The 25,148-nt window shown below is 43.9% G+C and overlaps 12 non-coding genes and 18 pseudogenes across 12 annotated transcripts; all 30 read right to left on the reverse strand.

Annotated features, from left to right (window-relative positions):
- Positions 1-854: 854 nt before the first annotated feature.
- Positions 855-972, reverse strand: LOC140018690 (5S ribosomal RNA; annotated as a pseudogene).
- Positions 973-1,897: 925 nt separating this feature from the next.
- Positions 1,898-2,015, reverse strand: LOC140020553 (5S ribosomal RNA; annotated as a pseudogene).
- A 411-nt stretch (positions 2,016-2,426) lies between these two features.
- On the reverse strand, positions 2,427-2,545 carry LOC140018805 (5S ribosomal RNA). Its single transcript, XR_011824558.1, has one exon. It is a non-coding gene; the product is annotated as a 5S ribosomal RNA (ribosomal RNA).
- Positions 2,546-3,471: 926 nt separating this feature from the next.
- Positions 3,472-3,589, reverse strand: LOC140018229 (5S ribosomal RNA; annotated as a pseudogene).
- A 927-nt stretch (positions 3,590-4,516) lies between these two features.
- Positions 4,517-4,634, reverse strand: LOC140018692 (5S ribosomal RNA; annotated as a pseudogene).
- Positions 4,635-5,045: 411 nt separating this feature from the next.
- Positions 5,046-5,164, reverse strand: LOC140017541 (5S ribosomal RNA). The gene has a single exon (XR_011823849.1). It is a non-coding gene; the product is annotated as a 5S ribosomal RNA (ribosomal RNA).
- A 926-nt stretch (positions 5,165-6,090) lies between these two features.
- Positions 6,091-6,208, reverse strand: LOC140020426 (5S ribosomal RNA; annotated as a pseudogene).
- Positions 6,209-6,619: 411 nt separating this feature from the next.
- Positions 6,620-6,733, reverse strand: LOC140018195 (5S ribosomal RNA). Its single transcript, XR_011824497.1, has one exon. It is a non-coding gene; the product is annotated as a 5S ribosomal RNA (ribosomal RNA).
- Positions 6,734-7,660: 927 nt separating this feature from the next.
- Positions 7,661-7,778, reverse strand: LOC140020554 (5S ribosomal RNA; annotated as a pseudogene).
- A 411-nt stretch (positions 7,779-8,189) lies between these two features.
- Positions 8,190-8,308, reverse strand: LOC140018816 (5S ribosomal RNA). The gene has a single exon (XR_011824559.1). It is a non-coding gene; the product is annotated as a 5S ribosomal RNA (ribosomal RNA).
- Positions 8,309-9,234: 926 nt separating this feature from the next.
- LOC140018231 (5S ribosomal RNA) lies at positions 9,235-9,352 on the reverse strand (annotated as a pseudogene).
- A 927-nt stretch (positions 9,353-10,279) lies between these two features.
- LOC140018693 (5S ribosomal RNA) lies at positions 10,280-10,397 on the reverse strand (annotated as a pseudogene).
- A 411-nt stretch (positions 10,398-10,808) lies between these two features.
- LOC140017543 (5S ribosomal RNA) lies at positions 10,809-10,927 on the reverse strand. Its single transcript, XR_011823851.1, has one exon. It is a non-coding gene; the product is annotated as a 5S ribosomal RNA (ribosomal RNA).
- Positions 10,928-11,853: 926 nt separating this feature from the next.
- On the reverse strand, positions 11,854-11,971 carry LOC140018232 (5S ribosomal RNA; annotated as a pseudogene).
- A 927-nt stretch (positions 11,972-12,898) lies between these two features.
- On the reverse strand, positions 12,899-13,016 carry LOC140018694 (5S ribosomal RNA; annotated as a pseudogene).
- A 411-nt stretch (positions 13,017-13,427) lies between these two features.
- LOC140017544 (5S ribosomal RNA) lies at positions 13,428-13,546 on the reverse strand. The gene has a single exon (XR_011823852.1). It is a non-coding gene; the product is annotated as a 5S ribosomal RNA (ribosomal RNA).
- Positions 13,547-14,472: 926 nt separating this feature from the next.
- On the reverse strand, positions 14,473-14,590 carry LOC140020427 (5S ribosomal RNA; annotated as a pseudogene).
- Positions 14,591-15,515: 925 nt separating this feature from the next.
- LOC140018695 (5S ribosomal RNA) lies at positions 15,516-15,633 on the reverse strand (annotated as a pseudogene).
- A 411-nt stretch (positions 15,634-16,044) lies between these two features.
- On the reverse strand, positions 16,045-16,163 carry LOC140018136 (5S ribosomal RNA). The gene has a single exon (XR_011824438.1). It is a non-coding gene; the product is annotated as a 5S ribosomal RNA (ribosomal RNA).
- A 927-nt stretch (positions 16,164-17,090) lies between these two features.
- On the reverse strand, positions 17,091-17,208 carry LOC140020555 (5S ribosomal RNA; annotated as a pseudogene).
- A 411-nt stretch (positions 17,209-17,619) lies between these two features.
- On the reverse strand, positions 17,620-17,738 carry LOC140018827 (5S ribosomal RNA). The gene has a single exon (XR_011824560.1). It is a non-coding gene; the product is annotated as a 5S ribosomal RNA (ribosomal RNA).
- Positions 17,739-18,664: 926 nt separating this feature from the next.
- On the reverse strand, positions 18,665-18,782 carry LOC140018233 (5S ribosomal RNA; annotated as a pseudogene).
- Positions 18,783-19,709: 927 nt separating this feature from the next.
- Positions 19,710-19,827, reverse strand: LOC140018696 (5S ribosomal RNA; annotated as a pseudogene).
- Positions 19,828-20,238: 411 nt separating this feature from the next.
- On the reverse strand, positions 20,239-20,357 carry LOC140017545 (5S ribosomal RNA). The gene has a single exon (XR_011823853.1). It is a non-coding gene; the product is annotated as a 5S ribosomal RNA (ribosomal RNA).
- Positions 20,358-21,283: 926 nt separating this feature from the next.
- LOC140019620 (5S ribosomal RNA) lies at positions 21,284-21,401 on the reverse strand (annotated as a pseudogene).
- Positions 21,402-21,812: 411 nt separating this feature from the next.
- LOC140018839 (5S ribosomal RNA) lies at positions 21,813-21,931 on the reverse strand. Its single transcript, XR_011824562.1, has one exon. It is a non-coding gene; the product is annotated as a 5S ribosomal RNA (ribosomal RNA).
- Positions 21,932-22,858: 927 nt separating this feature from the next.
- On the reverse strand, positions 22,859-22,976 carry LOC140018697 (5S ribosomal RNA; annotated as a pseudogene).
- Positions 22,977-23,387: 411 nt separating this feature from the next.
- Positions 23,388-23,506, reverse strand: LOC140017546 (5S ribosomal RNA). Its single transcript, XR_011823854.1, has one exon. It is a non-coding gene; the product is annotated as a 5S ribosomal RNA (ribosomal RNA).
- Positions 23,507-24,363: 857 nt separating this feature from the next.
- Positions 24,364-24,481, reverse strand: LOC140018698 (5S ribosomal RNA; annotated as a pseudogene).
- Positions 24,482-24,892: 411 nt separating this feature from the next.
- On the reverse strand, positions 24,893-25,011 carry LOC140018850 (5S ribosomal RNA). Its single transcript, XR_011824563.1, has one exon. It is a non-coding gene; the product is annotated as a 5S ribosomal RNA (ribosomal RNA).
- Positions 25,012-25,148: the final 137 nt, after the last annotated feature.

The following is a 25,148-nucleotide window of genomic DNA, read 5'->3' on the forward strand; positions in this document are numbered from 1 at the left end:
TCATTTTAAGCGTCAATTCAAGAATTTCCCCTCATCCTTTTATTTATTTACTTTTACATTTTTTTCTTGTTGATTTGCACCATTTTTTTTTCCCTCGTCGCGCAACTCTCAATTATCCTGAAATTGATCCTTCACGCTTGCACTTATACATTTGCGCCGACAACTTTGACCGACGATCCGGGCTTCGATCCAGCCGTACCGTTCCTGACTTGTCTCGCGCCTTCAGATCCGCCTTCATGCTTCGATGAGAAGCAAAATATAAAGCAATCGTTCCGACGGAGCTAAATTACTACAGCATAAAGAACGAAGGGGAAATTTGGATTTCGAAACAAAAAAGGGAGGGGTGCAACACGAGGATTTCCCAGGGGGTCACCTAGGGGTGTCAACGGGCCGGGTCCGGGCCGGAATTCATTATTCCGGACCCGGACCCGGATCCGACCCGTTTACCCGACGGGTCTTTTATTCTGTGTTCCGGATCCGGACCCGGCGAGTCTCGGATCCGGGTCGGGTCTACCCGAACAAATTTGCCAAAATTTATAATTTCTAACAAAAAAGAGAAAAAAATATATTTGTAAACTAATTTCTAACTAATGCAAAGAAAAAACCAAATAAGAAAATAAATCAAATTGATTTTACTCAAATACATCATCCTAATCAAATTATATTGATAATATATATTTTTTATAAATTATTAAATCATTTATATCCGGATCCGGGTCTAATACGGGTCGGAATACTATATTCCGTATCCGACCCGTTTTTTTGTTTGAAAAAACGGATCCGGATCCGGATAACGGAATTAAATCCCTACGCATACCCGAAAAAATTTCAGCGATCCGATCCGGATCCGGGTCTAGACCCGACCCGTTGACAGGCCTAGGGTCACCCATCCTAGTACTACTGTCGCCCAAGCACGCTTAACTTCGGAGTTCTGATGGGATCCGGTGCATTAGTGCTGGTATGATCGCACCCGCCATGTTCCTTTCGCTTTATTCTTTTAAACTGCCACGTCCTGTGAAGCAGTTTGGCTTTTCTGGACCCGAATTCATTCTAAGCGTCAATTCATGAATTTCCTCTCATCCTTTTATTTATTTACTTTTATATTTTTTTCTTGTTGCTTTGCACCTTTTTTTTCCCTCGTCGCACAACTCTCAATTATCCTGAAATTGATCCTTCACGCTTGCGCTTATACATTTGCGCCGACAACTTTGACCGACGATCCGGGCTTCGATCCAGCCGTACCGTTCCTGACTTGTCTCGCGCCTTCAGATCCGCCTTCATGCTTCGATGAGAAGCAAAATATAAAGCAATCGTTCCGACGGAGCTAAATTACTACAGCATAAAGAACGAAGGGGAAATTTGGATTTCGAAACAAAAAAGGGAGGGGTGCAACACGAGGATTTCCCAGGGGGTCACCTAGGGGTGTCAACGGGCCGGGTCCGGGCCGGAATTCATTATTCCGGACCCGGACCCGGATCCGACCCGTTTACCCGACGGGTCTTTTATTCTGTGTTCCGGATCCGGACCCGGCGAGTCTCGGATCCGGGTCGGGTCTACCCGAACAAATTTGCCAAAATTTATAATTTCTAACAAAAAAGAGAAAAAAATATATTTGTAAACTAATTTCTAACTAATGCAAAGAAAAAACCAAATAAGAAAATAAATCAAATTGATTTTACTCAAATACATCATCCTAATCAAATTATATTGATAATATATATTTTTTATAAATTATTAAATCATTTATATCCGGATCCGGGTCTAATACGGGTCGGAATACTATATTCCGTATCCGACCCATTTTTTTGTTTGAAAAAACGGATCCGGATCCGGATAACGGAATTAAATCCCTACCCATACCCGAAAAAATTTCAGCGATCCGATCCGGATCCGGGTCTAGACCCGACCCGTTGACAGGCCTAGGGTCACCCATCCTAGTACTACTGTCGCCCAAGCACGCTTAACTTCGGAGTTCTGATGGGATTCGGTGCATTAGTGCTGGTATGATCGCACCCGCCATGTTCCTTTCGCTTTATTCTTTTAAACTGCCACGTCCTGTGAAGCAGTTTGGCTTTTCTGGACCCGAATTCATTCTAAGCGTCAATTCATGAATTTCCTCTCATCCTTTTATTTATTTACTTTTATATTTTTTTCTTGTTGCTTTGCACCTTTTTTTTCCCTCGTCGCACAACTCTCAATTATCCTGAAATTGATCCTTCACGCTTGCGCTTATACATTTGCGCCGACAACTTTGACCGACGATCCGGGCTTCGATCCAGCCGTACCGTTCCTGACTTGTCTCGCGCCTTCAGATCCGCCTTCATGCTTCGATAAGAAGCAAAATATAAAGCAATCGTTCCGACGGAGCTAAATTACTACAGCATAAAGAACGAAGGGGAAATTTGGATTTCGAAACAAAAAAGGGAGGGGTGCAACACGAGGACTTCCCAGGGGGTCACCCATCCTAGTACTACTCTCGCCCAAGCACGCTTAACTTCGGAGTTCTGATGGGATCCGGTGCATTAGTGCTGGTATGATCGCACCCACCATGTTCCTTTCGCTTTATTCTTTTAAACTGCCCCGTCCTGTGAAGCAGTGTGGCTTTTCTGGACCCGAATTCATTTTAAGCGTCAATTCAAGAATTTCCCCTCATCCTTTTATTTATTTACTTTTACATTTTTTTCTTGTTGATTTGCACCATTTTTTTTCCCTCGTCGCGCAACTCTCAATTATCCTGAAATTGATCCTTCACGCTTGCACTTATACATTTGCGCCGACAACTTTGACCGACGATCCGGGCTTCGATCCAGCCGTACCGTTCCTGACTTGTCTCGCGCCTTCAGATCCGCCTTCATGCTTCGATGAGAAGCAAAATATAAAGCAATCGTTCCGACGGAGCTAAATTACTACAGCATAAAGAACGAAGGGGAAATTTGGATTTCGAAACAAAAAAGGGAGGGGTGCAACACGAGGATTTCCCAGGCGGTCACCTAGGGGTGTCAACGGGCCGGGTCCGGGCCGGAATTCATTATTCCGGACCCGGACCCGGATCCGACCCGTTTACCCGACGGGTCTTTTATTCTGTGTTCCGGATCCGGACCCGGCGAATCTCGGATCCGGGTCGGGTCTACCCGAACAAATTTGCCAAAATTTATAATTTCTAACAAAAAAGAGAAAAAAATATATTTGTAAACTAATTTCTAACTAATGCAAAGAAAAAACCAAATAAGAAAATAAATCAAATTGATTTTACTCAAATACATCATCCTAATCAAATTATATTGATAATATATATTTTTTATAAATTATTAAATCATTTATATCCGGATCCGGGTCTAGTACGGGTCGGAATACTATATTCCGTATCCGACCCGTTTTTTTGTTTGAAAAAACGGATCCGGATCCGGATAACGGAATTAAATCCCTACCCATACCCGCAAAAATTTCAGGGATCCGATCCGGATCCGGGTGTAGACCCGACCCGTTGACCGGCCTAGGGTCACCCATCCTAGTACTACTGTCGCCCAAGCACGCTTAACTTCGGAGTTCTGATGGGATCCGGTGCATTAGTGCTGGTATGATCGCACCCGCCATGTTCCTTTCGCTTTATTCTTTTAAACTGCCACGTCCTGTGAAGCAGTGTGGCTTTTCTGGACCCGAATTCATTTTAAGCGTCAATTCAAGAATTTCCCCTCATCCTTTTATTTATTTACTTTTACATTTTTTTCTTGTTGATTTGCACCATTTTTTTTTCCCTCGTCGCGCAACTCTCAATTATCCTGAAATTGATCCTTCACGCTTGCACTTATACATTTGCGCCGACAACTTTGACCGACGATCCGGGCTTCGATCCAGCCGTACCGTTCCTGACTTGTCTCGCGCCTTCAGATCCGCCTTCATGCTTCGATGAGAAGCAAAATATAAAGCAATCGTTCCGACGGAGCTAAATTACTACAGCATAAAGAACGAAGGGGAAATTTGGATTTCGAAACAAAAAAGGGAGGGGTGCAACACGAGGATTTCCCAGGGGGTCACCTAGGGGTGTCAACGGGCCGGGTCCGGGCCGGAATTCATTATTCCGGACCCGGACCCGGATCCGACCCGTTTACCCGACGGGTCTTTTATTCTGTGTTCCGGATCCGGACCCGGCGAGTCTCGGATCCGGGTCGGGTCTACCCGAACAAATTTGCCAAAATTTATAATTTCTAACAAAAAAGAGAAAAAAATATATTTGTAAACTAATTTCTAACTAATGCAAAGAAAAAACCAAATAAGAAAATAAATCAAATTGATTTTACTCAAATACATCATCCTAATCAAATTATATTGATAATATATATTTTTTATAAATTATTAAATCATTTATATCCGGATCCGGGTCTAATACGGGTCGGAATACTATATTCCGTATCCGACCCATTTTTTTGTTTGAAAAAACGGATCCGGATCCGGATAACGGAATTAAATCCCTACCCATACCCGAAAAAATTTCAGCGATCCGATCCGGATCCGGGTCTAGACCCGACCCGTTGACAGGCCTAGGGTCACCCATCCTAGTACTACTGTCGCCCAAGCACGCTTAACTTCGGAGTTCTGATGGGATCCGGTGCATTAGTGCTGGTATGATCGCACCCGCCATGTTCCTTTCGCTTTATTCTTTTAAACTGCCACGTCCTGTGAAGCAGTTTGGCTTTTCTGGACCCGAATTCATTCTAAGCGTCAATTCATGAATTTCCTCTCATCCTTTTATTTATTTACTTTTATATTTTTTTCTTGTTGCTTTGCACCTTTTTTTTCCCTCGTCGCACAACTCTCAATTATCCTGAAATTGATCCTTCACGCTTGCGCTTATACATTTGCGCCGACAACTTTGACCGACGATCCGGGCTTCGATCCAGCCGTACCGTTCCTGACTTGTCTCGCGCCTTCAGATCCGCCTTCATGCTTCGATAAGAAGCAAAATATAAAGCAATCGTTCCGACGGAGCTAAATTACTACAGCATAAAGAACGAAGGGGAAATTTGGATTTCGAAACAAAAAAGGGAGGGGTGCAACACGAGGACTTCCCAGGGGGTCACCCATCCTAGTACTACTCTCGCCCAAGCACGCTTAACTTCGGAGTTCTGATGGGATCCGGTGCATTAGTGCTGGTATGATCACACCCACCATGTTCCTTTCGCTTTATTCTTTTAAACTGCCCCGTCCTGTGAAGCAGTGTGGCTTTTCTGGACCCGAATTCATTTTAAGCGTCAATTCAAGAATTTCCCCTCATCCTTTTATTTATTTACTTTTACATTTTTTTCTTGTTGATTTGCACCATTTTTTTTCCCTCGTCGCGCAACTCTCAATTATCCTGAAATTGATCCTTCACGCTTGCACTTATACATTTGCGCCGACAACTTTGACCGACGATCCGGGCTTCGATCCAGCCGTACCGTTCCTGACTTGTATCGCGCCTTCAGATCCGCCTTCATGCTTCGATGAGAAGCAAAATATAAAGCAATCGTTCCGACGGAGCTAAATTACTACAGCATAAAGAACGAAGGGGAAATTTGGATTTCGAAACAAAAAAGGGAGGGGTGCAACACGAGGATTTCCCAGGCGGTCACCTAGGGGTGTCAACGGGCCGGGTCCGGGCCGGAATTCATTATTCCGGACCCGGACCCGGAGCCGACCCGTTTACCCGACGGGTCTTTTATTCGGTGTTCCGGATCCGGACCCGGCGAGTCTCGGATCCGGGTCGGGTCTACCCGAACAAATTTGCCAAAATTTATAATTTCTAACAAAAAAGAGAAAAAGATATATTTGTAAACAAATTTCTAGCTAATGCAAAGAAAAAACCAAATAAGAAAATAAATCAAATTGATTTTACTCAAATACATCATCCTAATCAAATTATATTGATAATATATATTTTTTATAAATTATTAAATCATTTATATCCGGATCCGGGTCTAATACGGGTCGGAATACTATATTCCGTATCCGACCCGTTTTTTTGTTTGAAAAAACGGATCCGGATCCGGATAACGGAATTAAATCCCTACCCATACCCGCAAAAATTTCAGGGATCCGATCCGGATCCGGGTGTAGACCCGACCCGTTGACCGGCCTAGGGTCACCCATCCTAGTACTACTGTCGCCCAAGCACGCTTAACTTCGAAGTTCTGATGGGATCCGGTGCATTAGTGCTGGTATGATCACACCCGCCATGTTCCTTTCGCTTTATTCTTTTAAACTGCCACGTCCTGTGAAGCAGTTTGGCTTTTCTGGACCCGAATTCATTCTAAGCGTCAATTCATGAATTTCCTCTCATCCTTTTATTTATTTATTTTTATATTTTTTTCTTGTTGCTTTGCACCTTTTTTTTCCCTCGTCGCACAACTCTCAATTATCCTGAAATTGATCCTTCACGCTTGCGCTTATGCATTTGCGCCGACAACATTGACCGACGATCCGGGCTTCGATTCAGCCGTACCGTTCCTGACTTGTCTCGCGCCTTCAGATCCGCCTTCATGCTTCGATGAGAAGCAAAATATAAAACAATCGTTCCGACGGAGCTAAATTACTACAGCATAAAGAACGAAGGGAAAATTTGGATTTCGAAACAAAAAAGGGAGGGGTGCAACACGAGGATTTCCCGTCACCCATCCTAGTACTACTGTCGCCCAAGCACGCTTAACTTCGAAGTTCTGATGGGATCCGGTGCATTAGTGCTGGTATGATCGCACCCACCATGTTCCTTTCGCTTTATTCTTTTAAACTGCCCCGTCCTGTGAAGCAGTGTGGCTTTTCTGGACCCGAATTCATTTTAAGCGTCAATTCAAGAATTTCCCCTCATCCTTTTATTTATTTACTTTTACATTTTTTTCTTGTTGATTTGCACCATTTTTTTTTCCCTCGTCGCGCAACTCTCAATTATCCTGAAATTGATCCTTCACGCTTGCACTTATACATTTGCGCCGACAACTTTGACCGACGATCCGGGCTTCGATCCAGCCGTACCGTTCCTGACTTGTCTCGCGCCTTCAGATCCGCCTTCATGCTTCGATGAGAAGCAAAATATAAAGCAATCGTTCCGACGGAGCTAAATTACTACAGCATAAAGAACGAAGGGGAAATTTGGATTTCGAAACAAAAAAGGGAGGGGTGCAACACGAGGATTTCCCAGGGGGTCACCTAGGGGTGTCAACGGGCCGGGTCCGGGCCGGAATTCATTATTCCGGACCCGGACCCGGATCCGACCCGTTTACCCGACGGGTCTTTTATTCTGTGTTCCGGATCCGGACCCGGCGAGTCTCGGATCCGGGTCGGGTCTACCCGAACAAATTTGCCAAAATTTATAATTTCTAACAAAAAAGAGAAAAAAATATATTTGTAAACTAATTTCTAACTAATGCAAAGAAAAAACCAAATAAGAAAATAAATCAAATTGATTTTACTCAAATACATCATCCTAATCAAATTATATTGATAATATATATTTTTTATAAATTATTAAATCATTTATATCCGGATCCGGGTCTAATACGGGTCGGAATACTATATTCCGTATCCGACCCATTTTTTTGTTTGAAAAAACGGATCCGGATCCGGATAACGGAATTAAATCCCTACCCATACCCGAAAAAATTTCAGCGATCCGATCCGGATCCGGGTCTAGACCCGACCCGTTGACAGGCCTAGGGTCACCCATCCTAGTACTACTGTCGCCCAAGCACGCTTAACTTCGGAGTTCTGATGGGATTCGGTGCATTAGTGCTGGTATGATCGCACCCGCCATGTTCCTTTCGCTTTATTCTTTTAAACTGCCACGTCCTGTGAAGCAGTTTGGCTTTTCTGGACCCGAATTCATTCTAAGCGTCAATTCATGAATTTCCTCTCATCCTTTTATTTATTTACTTTTATATTTTTTTCTTGTTGCTTTGCACCTTTTTTTTCCCTCGTCGCACAACTCTCAATTATCCTGAAATTGATCCTTCACGCTTGCGCTTATACATTTGCGCCGACAACTTTGACCGACGATCCGGGCTTCGATCCAGCCGTACCGTTCCTGACTTGTCTCGCGCCTTCAGATCCGCCTTCATGCTTCGATAAGAAGCAAAATATAAAGCAATCGTTCCGACGGAGCTAAATTACTACAGCATAAAGAACGAAGGGGAAATTTGGATTTCGAAACAAAAAAGGGAGGGGTGCAACACGAGGACTTCCCAGGGGGTCACCCATCCTAGTACTACTCTCGCCCAAGCACGCTTAACTTCGGAGTTCTGATGGGATCCGGTGCATTAGTGCTGGTATGATCGCACCCACCATGTTCCTTTCGCTTTATTCTTTTAAACTGCCCCGTCCTGTGAAGCAGTGTGGCTTTTCTGGACCCGAATTCATTTTAAGCGTCAATTCAAGAATTTCCCCTCATCCTTTTATTTATTTACTTTTACATTTTTTTCTTGTTGATTTGCACCATTTTTTTTCCCTCGTCGCGCAACTCTCAATTATCCTGAAATTGATCCTTCACGCTTGCACTTATACATTTGCGCCGACAACTTTGACCGACGATCCGGGCTTCGATCCAGCCGTACCGTTCCTGACTTGTCTCGCGCCTTCAGATCCGCCTTCATGCTTCGATGAGAAGCAAAATATAAAGCAATCGTTCCGACGGAGCTAAATTACTACAGCATAAAGAACGAAGGGGAAATTTGGATTTCGAAACAAAAAAGGGAGGGGTGCAACACGAGGATTTCCCAGGCGGTCACCTAGGGGTGTCAACGGGCCGGGTCCGGGCCGGAATTCATTATTCCGGACCCGGACCCGGATCCGACCCGTTTACCCGACGGGTCTTTTATTCTGTGTTCCGGATCCGGACCCGGCGAATCTCGGATCCGGGTCGGGTCTACCCGAACAAATTTGCCAAAATTTATAATTTCTAACAAAAAAGAGAAAAAAATATATTTGTAAACTAATTTCTAACTAATGCAAAGAAAAAACCAAATAAGAAAATAAATCAAATTGATTTTACTCAAATACATCATCCTAATCAAATTATATTGATAATATATATTTTTTATAAATTATTAAATCATTTATATCCGGATCCGGGTCTAGTACGGGTCGGAATACTATATTCCGTATCCGACCCGTTTTTTTGTTTGAAAAAACGGATCCGGATCCGGATAACGGAATTAAATCCCTACCCATACCCGCAAAAATTTCAGGGATCCGATCCGGATCCGGGTGTAGACCCGACCCGTTGACCGGCCTAGGGTCACCCATCCTAGTACTACTGTCGCCCAAGCACGCTTAACTTCGGAGTTCTGATGGGATCCGGTGCATTAGTGCTGGTATGATCGCACCCGCCATGTTCCTTTCGCTTTATTCTTTTAAACTGCCACGTCCTGTGAAGCAGTGTGGCTTTTCTGGACCCGAATTCATTTTAAGCGTCAATTCAAGAATTTCCCCTCATCCTTTTATTTATTTACTTTTACATTTTTTTCTTGTTGATTTGCACCATTTTTTTTTCCCTCGTCGCGCAACTCTCAATTATCCTGAAATTGATCCTTCACGCTTGCACTTATACATTTGCGCCGACAACTTTGACCGACGATCCGGGCTTCGATCCAGCCGTACCGTTCCTGACTTGTCTCGCGCCTTCAGATCCGCCTTCATGCTTCGATGAGAAGCAAAATATAAAGCAATCGTTCCGACGGAGCTAAATTACTACAGCATAAAGAACGAAGGGGAAATTTGGATTTCGAAACAAAAAAGGGAGGGGTGCAACACGAGGATTTCCCAGGGGGTCACCTAGGGGTGTCAACGGGCCGGGTCCGGGCCGGAATTCATTATTCCGGACCCGGACCCGGATCCGACCCGTTTACCCGACGGGTCTTTTATTCTGTGTTCCGGATCCGGACCCGGCGAGTCTCGGATCCGGGTCGGGTCTACCCGAACAAATTTGCCAAAATTTATAATTTCTAACAAAAAAGAGAAAAAAATATATTTGTAAACTAATTTCTAACTAATGCAAAGAAAAAACCAAATAAGAAAATAAATCAAATTGATTTTACTCAAATACATCATCCTAATCAAATTATATTGATAATATATATTTTTTATAAATTATTAAATCATTTATATCCGGATCCGGGTCTAATACGGGTCGGAATACTATATTCCGTATCCGACCCATTTTTTTGTTTGAAAAAACGGATCCGGATCCGGATAACGGAATTAAATCCCTACCCATACCCGAAAAAATTTCAGCGATCCGATCCGGATCCGGGTCTAGACCCGACCCGTTGACAGGCCTAGGGTCACCCATCCTAGTACTACTGTCGCCCAAGCACGCTTAACTTCGGAGTTCTGATGGGATCCGGTGCATTAGTGCTGGTATGATCGCACCCGCCATGTTCCTTTCGCTTTATTCTTTTAAACTGCCACGTCCTGTGAAGCAGTTTGGCTTTTCTGGACCCGAATTCATTCTAAGCGTCAATTCATGAATTTCCTCTCATCCTTTTATTTATTTACTTTTATATTTTTTTCTTGTTGCTTTGCACCTTTTTTTTCCCTCGTCGCACAACTCTCAATTATCCTGAAATTGATCCTTCACGCTTGCGCTTATACATTTGCGCCGACAACTTTGACCGACGATCCGGGCTTCGATCCAGCCGTACCGTTCCTGACTTGTCTCGCGCCTTCAGATCCGCCTTCATGCTTCGATAAGAAGCAAAATATAAAGCAATCGTTCCGACGGAGCTAAATTACTACAGCATAAAGAACGAAGGGGAAATTTGGATTTCGAAACAAAAAAGGGAGGGGTGCAACACGAGGACTTCCCAGGGGGTCACCCATCCTAGTACTACTCTCGCCCAAGCACGCTTAACTTCGGAGTTCTGATGGGATCCGGTGCATTAGTGCTGGTATGATCACACCCACCATGTTCCTTTCGCTTTATTCTTTTAAACTGCCCCGTCCTGTGAAGCAGTGTGGCTTTTCTGGACCCGAATTCATTTTAAGCGTCAATTCAAGAATTTCCCCTCATCCTTTTATTTATTTACTTTTACATTTTTTTCTTGTTGATTTGCACCATTTTTTTTCCCTCGTCGCGCAACTCTCAATTATCCTGAAATTGATCCTTCACGCTTGCACTTATACATTTGCGCCGACAACTTTGACCGACGATCCGGGCTTCGATCCAGCCGTACCGTTCCTGACTTGTCTCGCGCCTTCAGATCCGCCTTCATGCTTCGATGAGAAGCAAAATATAAAGCAATCGTTCCGACGGAGCTAAATTACTACAGCATAAAGAACGAAGGGGAAATTTGGATTTCGAAACAAAAAAGGGAGGGGTGCAACACGAGGATTTCCCAGGCGGTCACCTAGGGGTGTCAACGGGCCGGGTCCGGGCCGGAATTCATTATTCCGGACCCGGACCCGGATCCGACCCGTTTACCCGACGGGTCTTTTATTCTGTGTTCCGGATCCGGACCCGGCGAATCTCGGATCCGGGTCGGGTCTACCCGAACAAATTTGCCAAAATTTATAATTTCTAACAAAAAAGAGAAAAAAATATATTTGTAAACTAATTTCTAACTAATGCAAAGAAAAAACCAAATAAGAAAATAAATCAAATTGATTTTACTCAAATACATCATCCTAATCAAATTATATTGATAATATATATTTTTTATAAATTATTAAATCATTTATATCCGGATCCGGGTCTAGTACGGGTCGGAATACTATATTCCGTATCCGACCCGTTTTTTTGTTTGAAAAAACGGATCCGGATCCGGATAACGGAATTAAATCCCTACCCATACCCGCAAAAATTTCAGGGATCCGATCCGGATCCGGGTGTAGACCCGACCCGTTGACCGGCCTAGGGTCACCCATCCTAGTACTACTGTCGCCCAAGCACGCTTAACTTCGGAGTTCTGATGGGATCCGGTGCATTAGTGCTGGTATGATCGCACCCGCCATGTTCCTTTCGCTTTATTCTTTTAAACTGCCACGTCCTGTGAAGCAGTGTGGCTTTTCTGGACCCGAATTCATTTTAAGCGTCAATTCAAGAATTTCCCCTCATCCTTTTATTTATTTACTTTTACATTTTTTTCTTGTTGATTTGCACCATTTTTTTTTCCCTCGTCGCGCAACTCTCAATTATCCTGAAATTGATCCTTCACGCTTGCACTTATACATTTGCGCCGACAACTTTGACCGACGATCCGGGCTTCGATCCAGCCGTACCGTTCCTGACTTGTCTCGCGCCTTCAGATCCGCCTTCATGCTTCGATGAGAAGCAAAATATAAAGCAATCGTTCCGACGGAGCTAAATTACTACAGCATAAAGAACGAAGGGGAAATTTGGATTTCGAAACAAAAAAGGGAGGGGTGCAACACGAGGATTTCCCAGGGGGTCACCTAGGGGTGTCAACGGGCCGGGTCCGGGCCGGAATTCATTATTCCGGACCCGGACCCGGATCCGACCCGTTTACCCGACGGGTCTTTTATTCTGTGTTCCGGATCCGGACCCGGCGAGTCTCGGATCCGGGTCGGGTCTACCCGAACAAATTTGCCAAAATTTATAATTTCTAACAAAAAAGAGAAAAAAATATATTTGTAAACTAATTTCTAACTAATGCAAAGAAAAAACCAAATAAGAAAATAAATCAAATTGATTTTACTCAAATACATCATCCTAATCAAATTATATTGATAATATATATTTTTTATAAATTATTAAATCATTTATATCCGGATCCGGGTCTAATACGGGTCGGAATACTATATTCCGTATCCGACCCATTTTTTTGTTTGAAAAAACGGATCCGGATCCGGATAACGGAATTAAATCCCTACCCATACCCGAAAAAATTTCAGCGATCCGATCCGGATCCGGGTCTAGACCCGACCCGTTGACAGGCCTAGGGTCACCCATCCTAGTACTACTGTCGCCCAAGCACGCTTAACTTCGGAGTTCTGATGGGATCCGGTGCATTAGTGCTGGTATGATCGCACCCGCCATGTTCCTTTCGCTTTATTCTTTTAAACTGCCACGTCCTGTGAAGCAGTTTGGCTTTTCTGGACCCGAATTCATTCTAAGCGTCAATTCATGAATTTCCTCTCATCCTTTTATTTATTTACTTTTATATTTTTTTCTTGTTGCTTTGCACCTTTTTTTTCCCTCGTCGCACAACTCTCAATTATCCTGAAATTGATCCTTCACGCTTGCGCTTATACATTTGCGCCGACAACTTTGACCGACGATCCGGGCTTCGATCCAGCCGTACCGTTCCTGACTTGTCTCGCGCCTTCAGATCCGCCTTCATGCTTCGATAAGAAGCAAAATATAAAGCAATCGTTCCGACGGAGCTAAATTACTACAGCATAAAGAACGAAGGGGAAATTTGGATTTCGAAACAAAAAAGGGAGGGGTGCAACACGAGGACTTCCCAGGGGGTCACCCATCCTAGTACTACTCTCGCCCAAGCACGCTTAACTTCGGAGTTCTGATGGGATCCGGTGCATTAGTGCTGGTATGATCACACCCACCATGTTCCTTTCGCTTTATTCTTTTAAACTGCCCCGTCCTGTGAAGCAGTGTGGCTTTTCTGGACCCGAATTCATTTTAAGCGTCAATTCAAGAATTTCCCCTCATCCTTTTATTTATTTACTTTTACATTTTTTTCTTGTTGATTTGCACCATTTTTTTTCCCTCGTCGCGCAACTCTCAATTATCCTGAAATTGATCCTTCACGCTTGCACTTATACATTTGCGCCGACAACTTTGACCGACGATCCGGGCTTCGATCCAGCCGTACCGTTCCTGACTTGTATCGCGCCTTCAGATCCGCCTTCATGCTTCGATGAGAAGCAAAATATAAAGCAATCGTTCCGACGGAGCTAAATTACTACAGCATAAAGAACGAAGGGGAAATTTGGATTTCGAAACAAAAAAGGGAGGGGTGCAACACGAGGATTTCCCAGGCGGTCACCTAGGGGTGTCAACGGGCCGGGTCCGGGCCGGAATTCATTATTCCGGACCCGGACCCGGAGCCGACCCGTTTACCCGACGGGTCTTTTATTCGGTGTTCCGGATCCGGACCCGGCGAGTCTCGGATCCGGGTCGGGTCTACCCGAACAAATTTGCCAAAATTTATAATTTCTAACAAAAAAGAGAAAAAGATATATTTGTAAACAAATTTCTAGCTAATGCAAAGAAAAAACCAAATAAGAAAATAAATCAAATTGATTTTACTCAAATACATCATCCTAATCAAATTATATTGATAATATATATTTTTTATAAATTATTAAATCATTTATATCCGGATCCGGGTCTAATACGGGTCGGAATACTATATTCCGTATCCGACCCGTTTTTTTGTTTGAAAAAACGGATCCGGATCCGGATAACGGAATTAAATCCCTACCCATACCCGCAAAAATTTCAGGGATCCGATCCGGATCCGGGTGTAGACCCGACCCGTTGACCGGCCTAGGGTCACCCATCCTAGTACTACTGTCGCCCAAGCACGCTTAACTTCGAAGTTCTGATGGGATCCGGTGCATTAGTGCTGGTATGATCACACCCGCCATGTTCCTTTCGCTTTATTCTTTTAAACTGCCACGTCCTGTGAAGCAGTTTGGCTTTTCTGGACCCGAATTCATTCTAAGCGTCAATTCATGAATTTCCTCTCATCCTTTTATTTATTTATTTTTATATTTTTTTCTTGTTGCTTTGCACCTTTTTTTTCCCTCGTCGCACAACTCTCAATTATCCTGAAATTGATCCTTCACGCTTGCGCTTATGCATTTGCGCCGACAACATTGACCGACGATCCGGGCTTCGATTCAGCCGTACCGTTCCTGACTTGTCTCGCGCCTTCAGATCCGCCTTCATGCTTCGATGAGAAGCAAAATATAAAACAATCGTTCCGACGGAGCTAAATTACTACAGCATAAAGAACGAAGGGAAAATTTGGATTTCGAAACAAAAAAGGGAGGGGTGCAACACGAGGATTTCCCAGGGGGTCACCTAGGGGTGTCAACGGGCCGGGTCCGGGCCGGAATTCTTTATTCCGGACCCGGACCCGGATCCGACCCGTTTACCCGACGGGTCTTTTATTCGGTGTTCCGGATCCGGACCCGGCGAGTCTCGGATCCGGGTCGGGTCTACCCGAACAAATTTGCCAAAATTTATAATTTCTAACAAAAAAGAGAAAAAAATATATTTGTAAACTAATTTCTAACTAATGCAAAGAAAAAACCAAATAAGAAAATAAATCAAATTGATTTTACTCAAATACATCATCCTAATCAAATTATATTGATAATATATATTTTTTATAAATTATTAAATCATTTATATCCGGATCCGGGTCTAGTACGGGTCGGAATACTATATTCCGTATCCGACCCGTTTTTTTGTTTGAAAAAACGGATCCGGATCCGGATAACGGAATTAAATCCCTACCCATACCCGAAAAAATTTCAGCGATCCGATCCGGATCCGGGTCTAGACCCGACCCGTTGACAGGCCTAGGGTCACCCATCCTAGTACTACTGTCGCCCAAGCACGCTTAACTTCGGAGTTCTGATGGGATCCGGTGCATTAGTGCTGGTATGATCGCACCCGCCATGTTCCTTTCGCTTTATTCTTTTAAACTGCCACGTCCTGTGAAGCAGTTTGGCTTTTCTGGACCCGAATTCATTCTAAGCGTCAATTCATGAATTTCCTCTCATCCTTTTATTTATTTACTTTTATATTTTTTTCTTGTTGCTTTGCACCTTTTTTTTCCCTCGTCGCACAACTCTCAATTATCCTGAAATTGATCCTTCACGCTTGCGCTTATACATTTGCGCCGACAACTTTGACCGACGATCCGGGCTTCGATCCAGCCGTACCGTTCCTGACTTGTCTCGCGCCTTCAGATCCGCCTTCATGCTTCGATAAGAAGCAAAATATAAAGCAATCGTTCCGACGGAGCTAAATTACTACAGCATAAAGAACGAAGGGGAAATTTGGATTTCGAAACAAAAAAGGGAGGGGTGCAACACGAGGACTTCCCAGGGGGTCACCCATCCTAGTACTACTGTCGCCCAAGCACGCTTAACTTCGAAGTTCTGATGGGATCCGGTGCATTAGTGCTGGTATGATCGCACCCACCATGTTCCTTTCGCTTTATTCTTTTAAACTGCCCCGTCCTGTGAAGCAGTGTGGCTTTTCTGGACCCGAATTCATTTTAAGCGTCAATTCAAGAATTTCCCCTCATCCTTTTATTTATTTACTTTTACATTTTTTTCTTGTTGATTTGCACCATTTTTTTTTCCCTCGTCGCGCAACTCTCAATTATCCTGAAATTGATCCTTCACGCTTGCACTTATACATTTGCGCCGACAACTTTGACCGACGATCCGGGCTTCGATCCAGCCGTACCGTTCCTGACTTGTCTCGCGCCTTCAGATCCGCCTTCATGCTTCGATGAGAAGCAAAATATAAAGCAATCGTTCCGACGGAGCTAAATTACTACAGCATAAAGAACGAAGGGGAAATTTGGATTTCGAAACAAAAAAGGGAGGGGTGCAACACGAGGATTTCCCAGGGGGTCACCTAGGGGTGTCAACGGGCCGGGTCCGGGCCGGAATTCATTATTCCGGACCCGGACCCGGATCCGACCCGTTTACCCGACGGGTCTTTTATTCTGTGTTCCGGATCCGGACCCGGCGAGTCTCGGATCCGGGTCGGGTCTACCCGAACAAATTTGCCAAAATTTATAATTTCTAACAAAAAAGAGAAAAAAATATATTTGTAAACTAATTTCTAACTAATGCAAAGAAAAAACCAAATAAGAAAATAAATCAAATTGATTTTACTCAAATACATCATCCTAATCAAATTATATTGATAATATATATTTTTTATAAATTATTAAATCATTTATATCCGGATCCGGGTCTAATACGGGTCGGAATACTATATTCCGTATCCGACCCATTTTTTTGTTTGAAAAAACGGATCCGGATCCGGATAACGGAATTAAATCCCTACCCATACCCGAAAAAATTTCAGCGATCCGATCCGGATCCGGGTCTAGACCCGACCCGTTGACAGGCCTAGGGTCACCCATCCTAGTACTACTGTCGCCCAAGCACGCTTAACTTCGGAGTTCTGATGGGATTCGGTGCATTAGTGCTGGTATGATCGCACCCGCCATGTTCCTTTCGCTTTATTCTTTTAAACTGCCACGTCCTGTGAAGCAGTTTGGCTTTTCTGGACCCGAATTCATTCTAAGCGTCAATTCATGAATTTCCTCTCATCCTTTTATTTATTTACTTTTATATTTTTTTCTTGTTGCTTTGCACCTTTTTTTTCCCTCGTCGCACAACTCTCAATTATCCTGAAATTGATCCTTCACGCTTGCGCTTATACATTTGCGCCGACAACTTTGACCGACGATCCGGGCTTCGATCCAGCCGTACCGTTCCTGACTTGTCTCGCGCCTTCAGATCCGCCTTCATGCTTCGATAAGAAGCAAAATATAAAGCAATCGTTCCGACGGAGCTAAATTACTACAGCATAAAGAACGAAGGGGAAATTTGGATTTCGAAACAAAAAAGGGAGGGGTGCAACACGAGGACTTCCCAGGGGGTCACCCATCCTAGTACTACTCTCGCCCAAGCACGCTTAACTTCGGAGTTCTGATGGGATCCGGTGCATTAGTGCTGGTATGATCGCACCCACCATGTTCCTTTCGCTTTATTCTTTTAAACTGCCCCGTCCTGTGAAGCAGTGTGGCTTTTCTGGACCCGAATTCATTTTAAGCGTCAATTCAAGAATTTCCCCTCATCCTTTTATTTATTTACTTTTACATTTTTTTCTTGTTGATTTGCACCATTTTTTTTCCCTCGTCGCGCAACTCTCAATTATCCTGAAATTGATCCTTCACGCTTGCACTTATACATTTGCGCCGACAACTTTGACCGACGATCCGGGCTTCGATCCAGCCGTACCGTTCCTGACTTGTCTCGCGCCTTCAGATCCGCCTTCATGCTTCGATGAGAAGCAAAATATAAAGCAATCGTTCCGACGGAGCTAAATTACTACAGCATAAAGAACGAAGGGGAAATTTGGATTTCGAAACAAAAAAGGGAGGGGTGCAACACGAGGATTTCCCAGGCGGTCACCTAGGGGTGTCAACGGGCCGGGTCCGGGCCGGAATTCATTATTCCGGACCCGGACCCGGATCCGACCCGTTTACCCGACGGGTCTTTTATTCTGTGTTCCGGATCCGGACCCGGCGAATCTCGGATCCGGGTCGGGTCTACCCGAACAAATTTGCCAAAATTTATAATTTCTAACAAAAAAGAGAAAAAAATATATTTGTAAACTAATTTCTAACTAATGCAAAGAAAAAACCAAATAAGAAAATAAATCAAATTGATTTTACTCAAATACATCATCCTAATCAAATTATATTGATAATATATATTTTTTATAAATTATTAAATCATTTATATCCGGATCCGGGTCTAGTACGGGTCGGAATACTATATTCCGTATCCGACCCGTTTTTTTGTTTGAAAAAACGGATCCGGATCCGGATAACGGAATTAAATCCCTACCCATACCCGCAAAAATTTCAGGGATCCGATCCGGATCCGGGTGTAGACCCGACCCGTTGACCGGCCTAGGGTCACCCATCCTAGTACTACTGTCGCCCAAGCACGCTTAACTTCGGAGTTCTGATGGGATCCGGTGCATTAGTGCTGGTATGATCGCACCCGCCATGTTCCTTTCGCTTTATTCTTTTAAACTGCCACGTCCTGTGAAGCAGTGTGGCTTTTCTGGACCCGAATTCATTTTAAGCGTCAATTCAAGAATTTCCCCTCATCCTTTTATTTATTTACTTTTACATTTTTTTCTTGTTGATTTGCACCATTTTTTTTTCCCTCGTCGTGCAACTCTCAATTATCCTGAAATTGATCCTTCACGCTTGCACTTATACATTTGCGCCGACAACTTTGACCGACGATCCGGGCTTCGATCCAGCCGTACCGTTCCTGACTTGTCTCGCGCCTTCAGATCCGCCTTCATGCTTCGATGAGAAGCAAAATATAAAGCAATCGTTCCGACGGAGCTAAATTACTACAGCATAAAGAACGAAGGGGAAATTTGGATTTCGAAACAAAAAAGGGAGGGGTGCAACACGAGGATTTCCCAGGGGGTCACCTAGGGGTGTCAACGGGCCGGGTCCGGGCCGGAATTCATTATTCCGGACCCGGACCCGGATCCGACCCGTTTACCCGACGGGTCTTTTATTCTGTGTTCCGGATCCGGACCCGGCGAGTCTCGGATCCGGGTCGGGTCTACCCGAACAAATTTGCCAAAATTTATAATTTCTAACAAAAAAGAGAAAAAAATATATTTGTAAACTAATTTCTAACTAATGCAAAGAAAAAACCAAATAAGAAAATAAATCAAATTGATTTTACTCAAATACATCATCCTAATCAAATTATATTGATAATATATATTTTTTATAAATTATTAAATCATTTATATCCGGATCCGGGTCTAATACGGGTCGGAATACTATATTCCGTATCCGACCCATTTTTTTGTTTGAAAAAACGGATCCGGATCCGGATAACGGAATTAAATCCCTACCCATACCCGAAAAAATTTCAGCGATCCGATCCGGATCCGGGTCTAGACCCGACCCGTTGACAGGCCTAGGGTCACCCATCCTAGTACTACTGTCGCCCAAGCACGCTTAACTTCGGAGTTCTGATGGGATCCGGTGCATTAGTGCTGGTATGATCGCACCCGCCATGTTCCTTTCGCTTTATTCTTTTAAACTGCCACGTCCTGTGAAGCAGTTTGGCTTTTCTGGACCCGAATTCATTCTAAGCGTCAATTCATGAATTTCCTCTCATCCTTTTATTTATTTACTTTTATATTTTTTTCTTGTTGCTTTGCACCTTTTTTTTCCCTCGTCGCACAACTCTCAATTATCCTGAAATTGATCCTTCACGCTTGCGCTTATACATTTGCGCCGACAACTTTGACCGACGATCCGGGCTTCGATCCAGCCGTACCGTTCCTGACTTGTCTCGCGCCTTCAGATCCGCCTTCATGCTTCGATAAGAAGCAAAATATAAAGCAATCGTTCCGACGGAGCTAAATTACTACAGCATAAAGAACGAAGGGGAAATTTGGATTTCGAAACAAAAAAGGGAGGGGTGCAACACGAGGACTTCCCAGGGGGTCACCCATCCTAGTACTACTCTCGCCCAAGCACGCTTAACTTCGGAGTTCTGATGGGATCCGGTGCATTAGTGCTGGTATGATCACACCCACCATGTTCCTTTCGCTTTATTCTTTTAAACTGCCCCGTCCTGTGAAGCAGTGTGGCTTTTCTGGACCCGAATTCATTTTAAGCGTCAATTCAAGAATTTCCCCTCATCCTTTTATTTATTTACTTTTACATTTTTTTCTTGTTGATTTGCACCATTTTTTTTCCCTCGTCGCGCAACTCTCAATTATCCTGAAATTGATCCTTCACGCTTGCACTTATACATTTGCGCCGACAACTTTGACCGACGATCCGGGCTTCGATCCAGCCGTACCGTTCCTGACTTGTCTCGCGCCTTCAGATCCGCCTTCATGCTTCGATGAGAAGCAAAATATAAAGCAATCGTTCCGACGGAGCTAAATTACTACAGCATAAAGAACGAAGGGGAAATTTGGATTTCGAAACAAAAAAGGGAGGGGTGCAACACGAGGATTTCCCAGGCGGTCACCTAGGGGTGTCAACGGGCCGGGTCCGGGCCGGAATTCATTATTCCGGACCCGGACCCGGATCCGACCCGTTTACCCGACGGGTCTTTTATTCTGTGTTCCGGATCCGGACCCGGCGAATCTCGGATCCGGGTCGGGTCTACCCGAACAAATTTGCCAAAATTTATAATTTCTAACAAAAAAGAGAAAAAAATATATTTGTAAACTAATTTCTAACTAATGCAAAGAAAAAACCAAATAAGAAAATAAATCAAATTGATTTTACTCAAATACATCATCCTAATCAAATTATATTGATAATATATATTTTTTATAAATTATTAAATCATTTATATCCGGATCCGGGTCTAGTACGGGTCGGAATACTATATTCCGTATCCGACCCGTTTTTTTGTTTGAAAAAACGGATCCGAATCCGGATAACGGAATTAAATCCCTACCCATACCCGCAAAAATTTCAGGGATCCGATCCGGATCCGGGTGTAGACCCGACCCGTTGACCGGCCTAGGGTCACCCATCCTAGTACTACTGTCGCCCAAGCACGCTTAACTTCGAAGTTCTGATGGGATCCGGTGCATTAGTGCTGGTATGATCGCACCCGCCATGTTCCTTTCGCTTTATTCTTTTAAACTGCCACGTCCTGTGAAGCAGTTTGGCTTTTCTGGACCCGAATTCATTCTAAGCGTCAATTCATGAATTTCCTCTCATCCTTTTATTTATTTACTTTTATATTTTTTTCTTGTTGCTTTGCACCTTTTTTTTCCCTCGTCGCACAACTCTCAATTATCCTGAAATTGATCCTTCACGCTTGCGCTTATACATTTGCGCCGACAACTTTGACCGACGATCCGGGCTTCGATCCAGCCGTACCGTTCCTGACTTGTCTCGCGCCTTCAGATCCGCCTTCATGCTTCGATGAGAAGCAAAATATAAAGCAATCGTTCCGACGGAGCTAAATTACTACAGCATAAAGAACGAAGGGGAAATTTGGATTTCGAAACAAAAAAGGGAGGGGTGCAACACGAGGACTTCCCAGGGGGTCACCCATCCTAGTACTACTCTCGCCCAAGCACGCTTAACTTCGGAGTTCTGATGGGATCCGGTGCATTAGTGCTGGTATGATCGCACCCACCATGTTCCTTTCGCTTTATTCTTTTAAACTGCCCCGTCCTGTGAAGCAGTGTGGCTTTTCTGGACCCGAATTCATTTTAAGCGTCAATTCAAGAATTTCCCCTCATCCTTTTATTTATTTACTTTTACATTTTTTTCTTGTTGATTTGCACCATTTTTTTTTCCCTCGTCGCGCAACTCTCAATTATCCTGAAATTGATCCTTCACGCTTGCACTTATACATTTGCGCCGACAACTTTGACCGACGATCCGGGCTTCGATCCAGCCGTACCGTTCCTGACTTGTCTCGCGCCTTCAGATCCGCCTTCATGCTTCGATGAGAAGCAAAATATAAAGCAATCGTTCCGACGGAGCTAAATTACTACAGCATAAAGAACGAAGGGGAAATTTGGATTTCGAAACAAAAAAGGGAGGGGTGCAACACGAGGATTTCCCAGGGGGTCACCTAGGGGTGTCAACGGGCCGGGTCCGGGCCGGAATTCATTATTCCGGACCCGGACCCGGATCCGACCCGTTTACCCGACGGGTCTTTTATTCTGTGTTCCGGATCCGGACCCGGCGAGTCTCGGATCCGGGTCGGGTCTACCCGAACAAATTTGCCAAAATTTATAATTTCTAACAAAAAAGAGAAAAAAATATATTTGTAAACTAATTTCTAACTAATGCAAAGAAAAAACCAAATAAGAAAATAAATCAAATTGATTTTACTCAAATACATCATCCTAATCAAATTATATTGATAATATATATTTTTTATAAATTATTAAATCATTTATATCCGGATCCGGGTCTAATACGGGTCGGAATACTATATTCCGTATCCGACCCATTTTTTTGTTTGAAAAAACGGATCCGGATCCGGATAACGGAATTAAATCCCTACCCATACCCGAAAAAATTTCAGCGATCCGATCCGGATCCGGGTCTAGACCCGACCCGTTGACAGGCCTAGGGTCACCCATCCTAGTACTACTGTCGCCCAAGCACGCTTAACTTCGGAGTTCTGATGGGATCCGGTGCATTAGTGCTGGTATGATCGCACCCGCCATGTTCCTTTCGCTTTATTCTTTTAAACTGCCACGTCCTGTGAAGCAGTTTGGCTTTTCTGGACCCGAATTCATTCTAAGCGTCAATTCATGAATTTCCTCTCATCCTTTTATTTATTTACTTTTATATTTTTTTCTTGTTGCTTTGCACCTTTTTTTTCCCTCGTCGCACAACTCTCAATTATCCTGAAATTGATCCTTCACGCTTGCGCTTATACATTTGCGCCGACAACTTTGACCGACGATCCGGGCTTCGATCCAGCCGTACCGTTCCTGACTTGTCTCGCGCCTTCAGATCCGCCTTCATGCTTCGATAAGAAGCAAAATATAAAGCAATCGTTCCGACGGAGCTAAATTACTACAGCATAAAGAACGAAGGGGAAATTTGGATTTCGAAACAAAAAAGGGAGGGGTGCAACACGAGGACTTCCCAGGGGGTCACCCATCCTAGTACTACTCTCGCCCAAGCACGCTTAACTTCGGAGTTCTGATGGGATCCGGTGCATTAGTGCTGGTATGATCACACCCACCATGTTCCTTTCGCTTTATTCTTTTAAACTGCCCCGTCCTGTGAAGCAGTGTGGCTTTTCTGGACCCGAATTCATTTTAAGCGTCAATTCAAGAATTTCCCCTCATCCTTTTATTATCCTGAAATTGATCCTTCACGCTTGCACTTATACATTTGCGCCGACAACTTTGACCGACGATCCGGGCTTCGATCCAGCCGTACCGTTCCTGACTTGTCTCGCGCCTTCAGATCCGCCTTCATGCTTCGATGAGAAGCAAAATATAAAGCAATCGTTCCGACGGAGCTAAATTACTACAGCATAAAGAACGAAGGGGAAATTTGGATTTCGAAACAAAAAAGGGAGGGGTGCAACACGAGGATTTCCCAGGCGGTCACCTAGGGGTGTCAACGGGCCGGGTCCGGGCCGGAATTCATTATTCCGGACCCGGACCCGGATCCGACCCGTTTACCCGACGGGTCTTTTATTCTGTGTTCCGGATCCGGACCCGGCGAATCTCGGATCCGGGTCGGGTCTACCCGAACAAATTTGCCAAAATTTATAATTTCTAACAAAAAAGAGAAAAAAATATATTTGTAAACTAATTTCTAACTAATGCAAAGAAAAAACCAAATAAGAAAATAAATCAAATTGATTTTACTCAAATACATCATCCTAATCAAATTATATTGATAATATATATTTTTTATAAATTATTAAATCATTTATATCCGGATCCGGGTCTAGTACGGGTCGGAATACTATATTCCGTATCCGACCCGTTTTTTTGTTTGAAAAAACGGATCCGGATCCGGATAACGGAATTAAATCCCTACCCATACCCGCAAAAATTTCAGCGATCCGATCCGGATCCGGGTCTAGACCCGACCCGTTGACAGGCCTAGGGTCACCCATCCTAGTACTACTGTCGCCCAAGCACGCTTAACTTCGGAGTTCTGATGGGATCCGGTGCATTAGTGCTGGTATGATCGCACCCGCCATGTTCCTTTCGCTTTATTCTTTTAAACTGCCACGTCCTGTGAAGCAGTTTGGCTTTTCTGGACCCGAATTCATTCTAAGCGTCAATTCATGAATTTCCTCTCATCCTTTTATTTATTTACTTTTATATTTTTTTCTTGTTGCTTTGCACCTTTTTTTTCCCTCGTCGCACAACTCTCAATTATCCTGAAATTGATCCTTCACGCTTGCGCTTATACATTTGCGCCGACAACTTTGACCGACGATCCGGGCTTCGATCCAGCCGTACCGTTCCTGACTTGTCTCGCGCCTTCAGATCCGCCTTCATGCTTCGATGAGAAGCAAAATATAAAGCAATCGTTCCGACGGAGCTAAATTACTACAGCATAAAGAACGAAGGGGAAATTTGGATTTCGAAACAAAAAAGGGAGGGGTGCAACACGAGGACTTCCCAGGGGGTCACCCATCCTAGTACTACTCTCGCCCAAGCACGCTTAACTTCGGAGTTCTGATGGGATCCGGTGCATTAGTGCTGGTATGATCGCACCCACCATGTTCCTTTCGCTTTATTCTTTTAAACTGCCCCGTCCTGTGAAGCAGTGTGGCTTTTCTGGACCCGAATTCATTTTAAGCGTCAATTCAAGAATTTCCCCTCATCCTTTTATTTATTTACTTTTACATTTTTT

The sequence above is a fragment of the Coffea arabica genome, chromosome 11c (genome assembly GCF_036785885.1).
Source record: "Coffea arabica cultivar ET-39 chromosome 11c, Coffea Arabica ET-39 HiFi, whole genome shotgun sequence".
NCBI classification, from domain to species: Eukaryota; Viridiplantae; Streptophyta; class Magnoliopsida; order Gentianales; family Rubiaceae; genus Coffea; species Coffea arabica.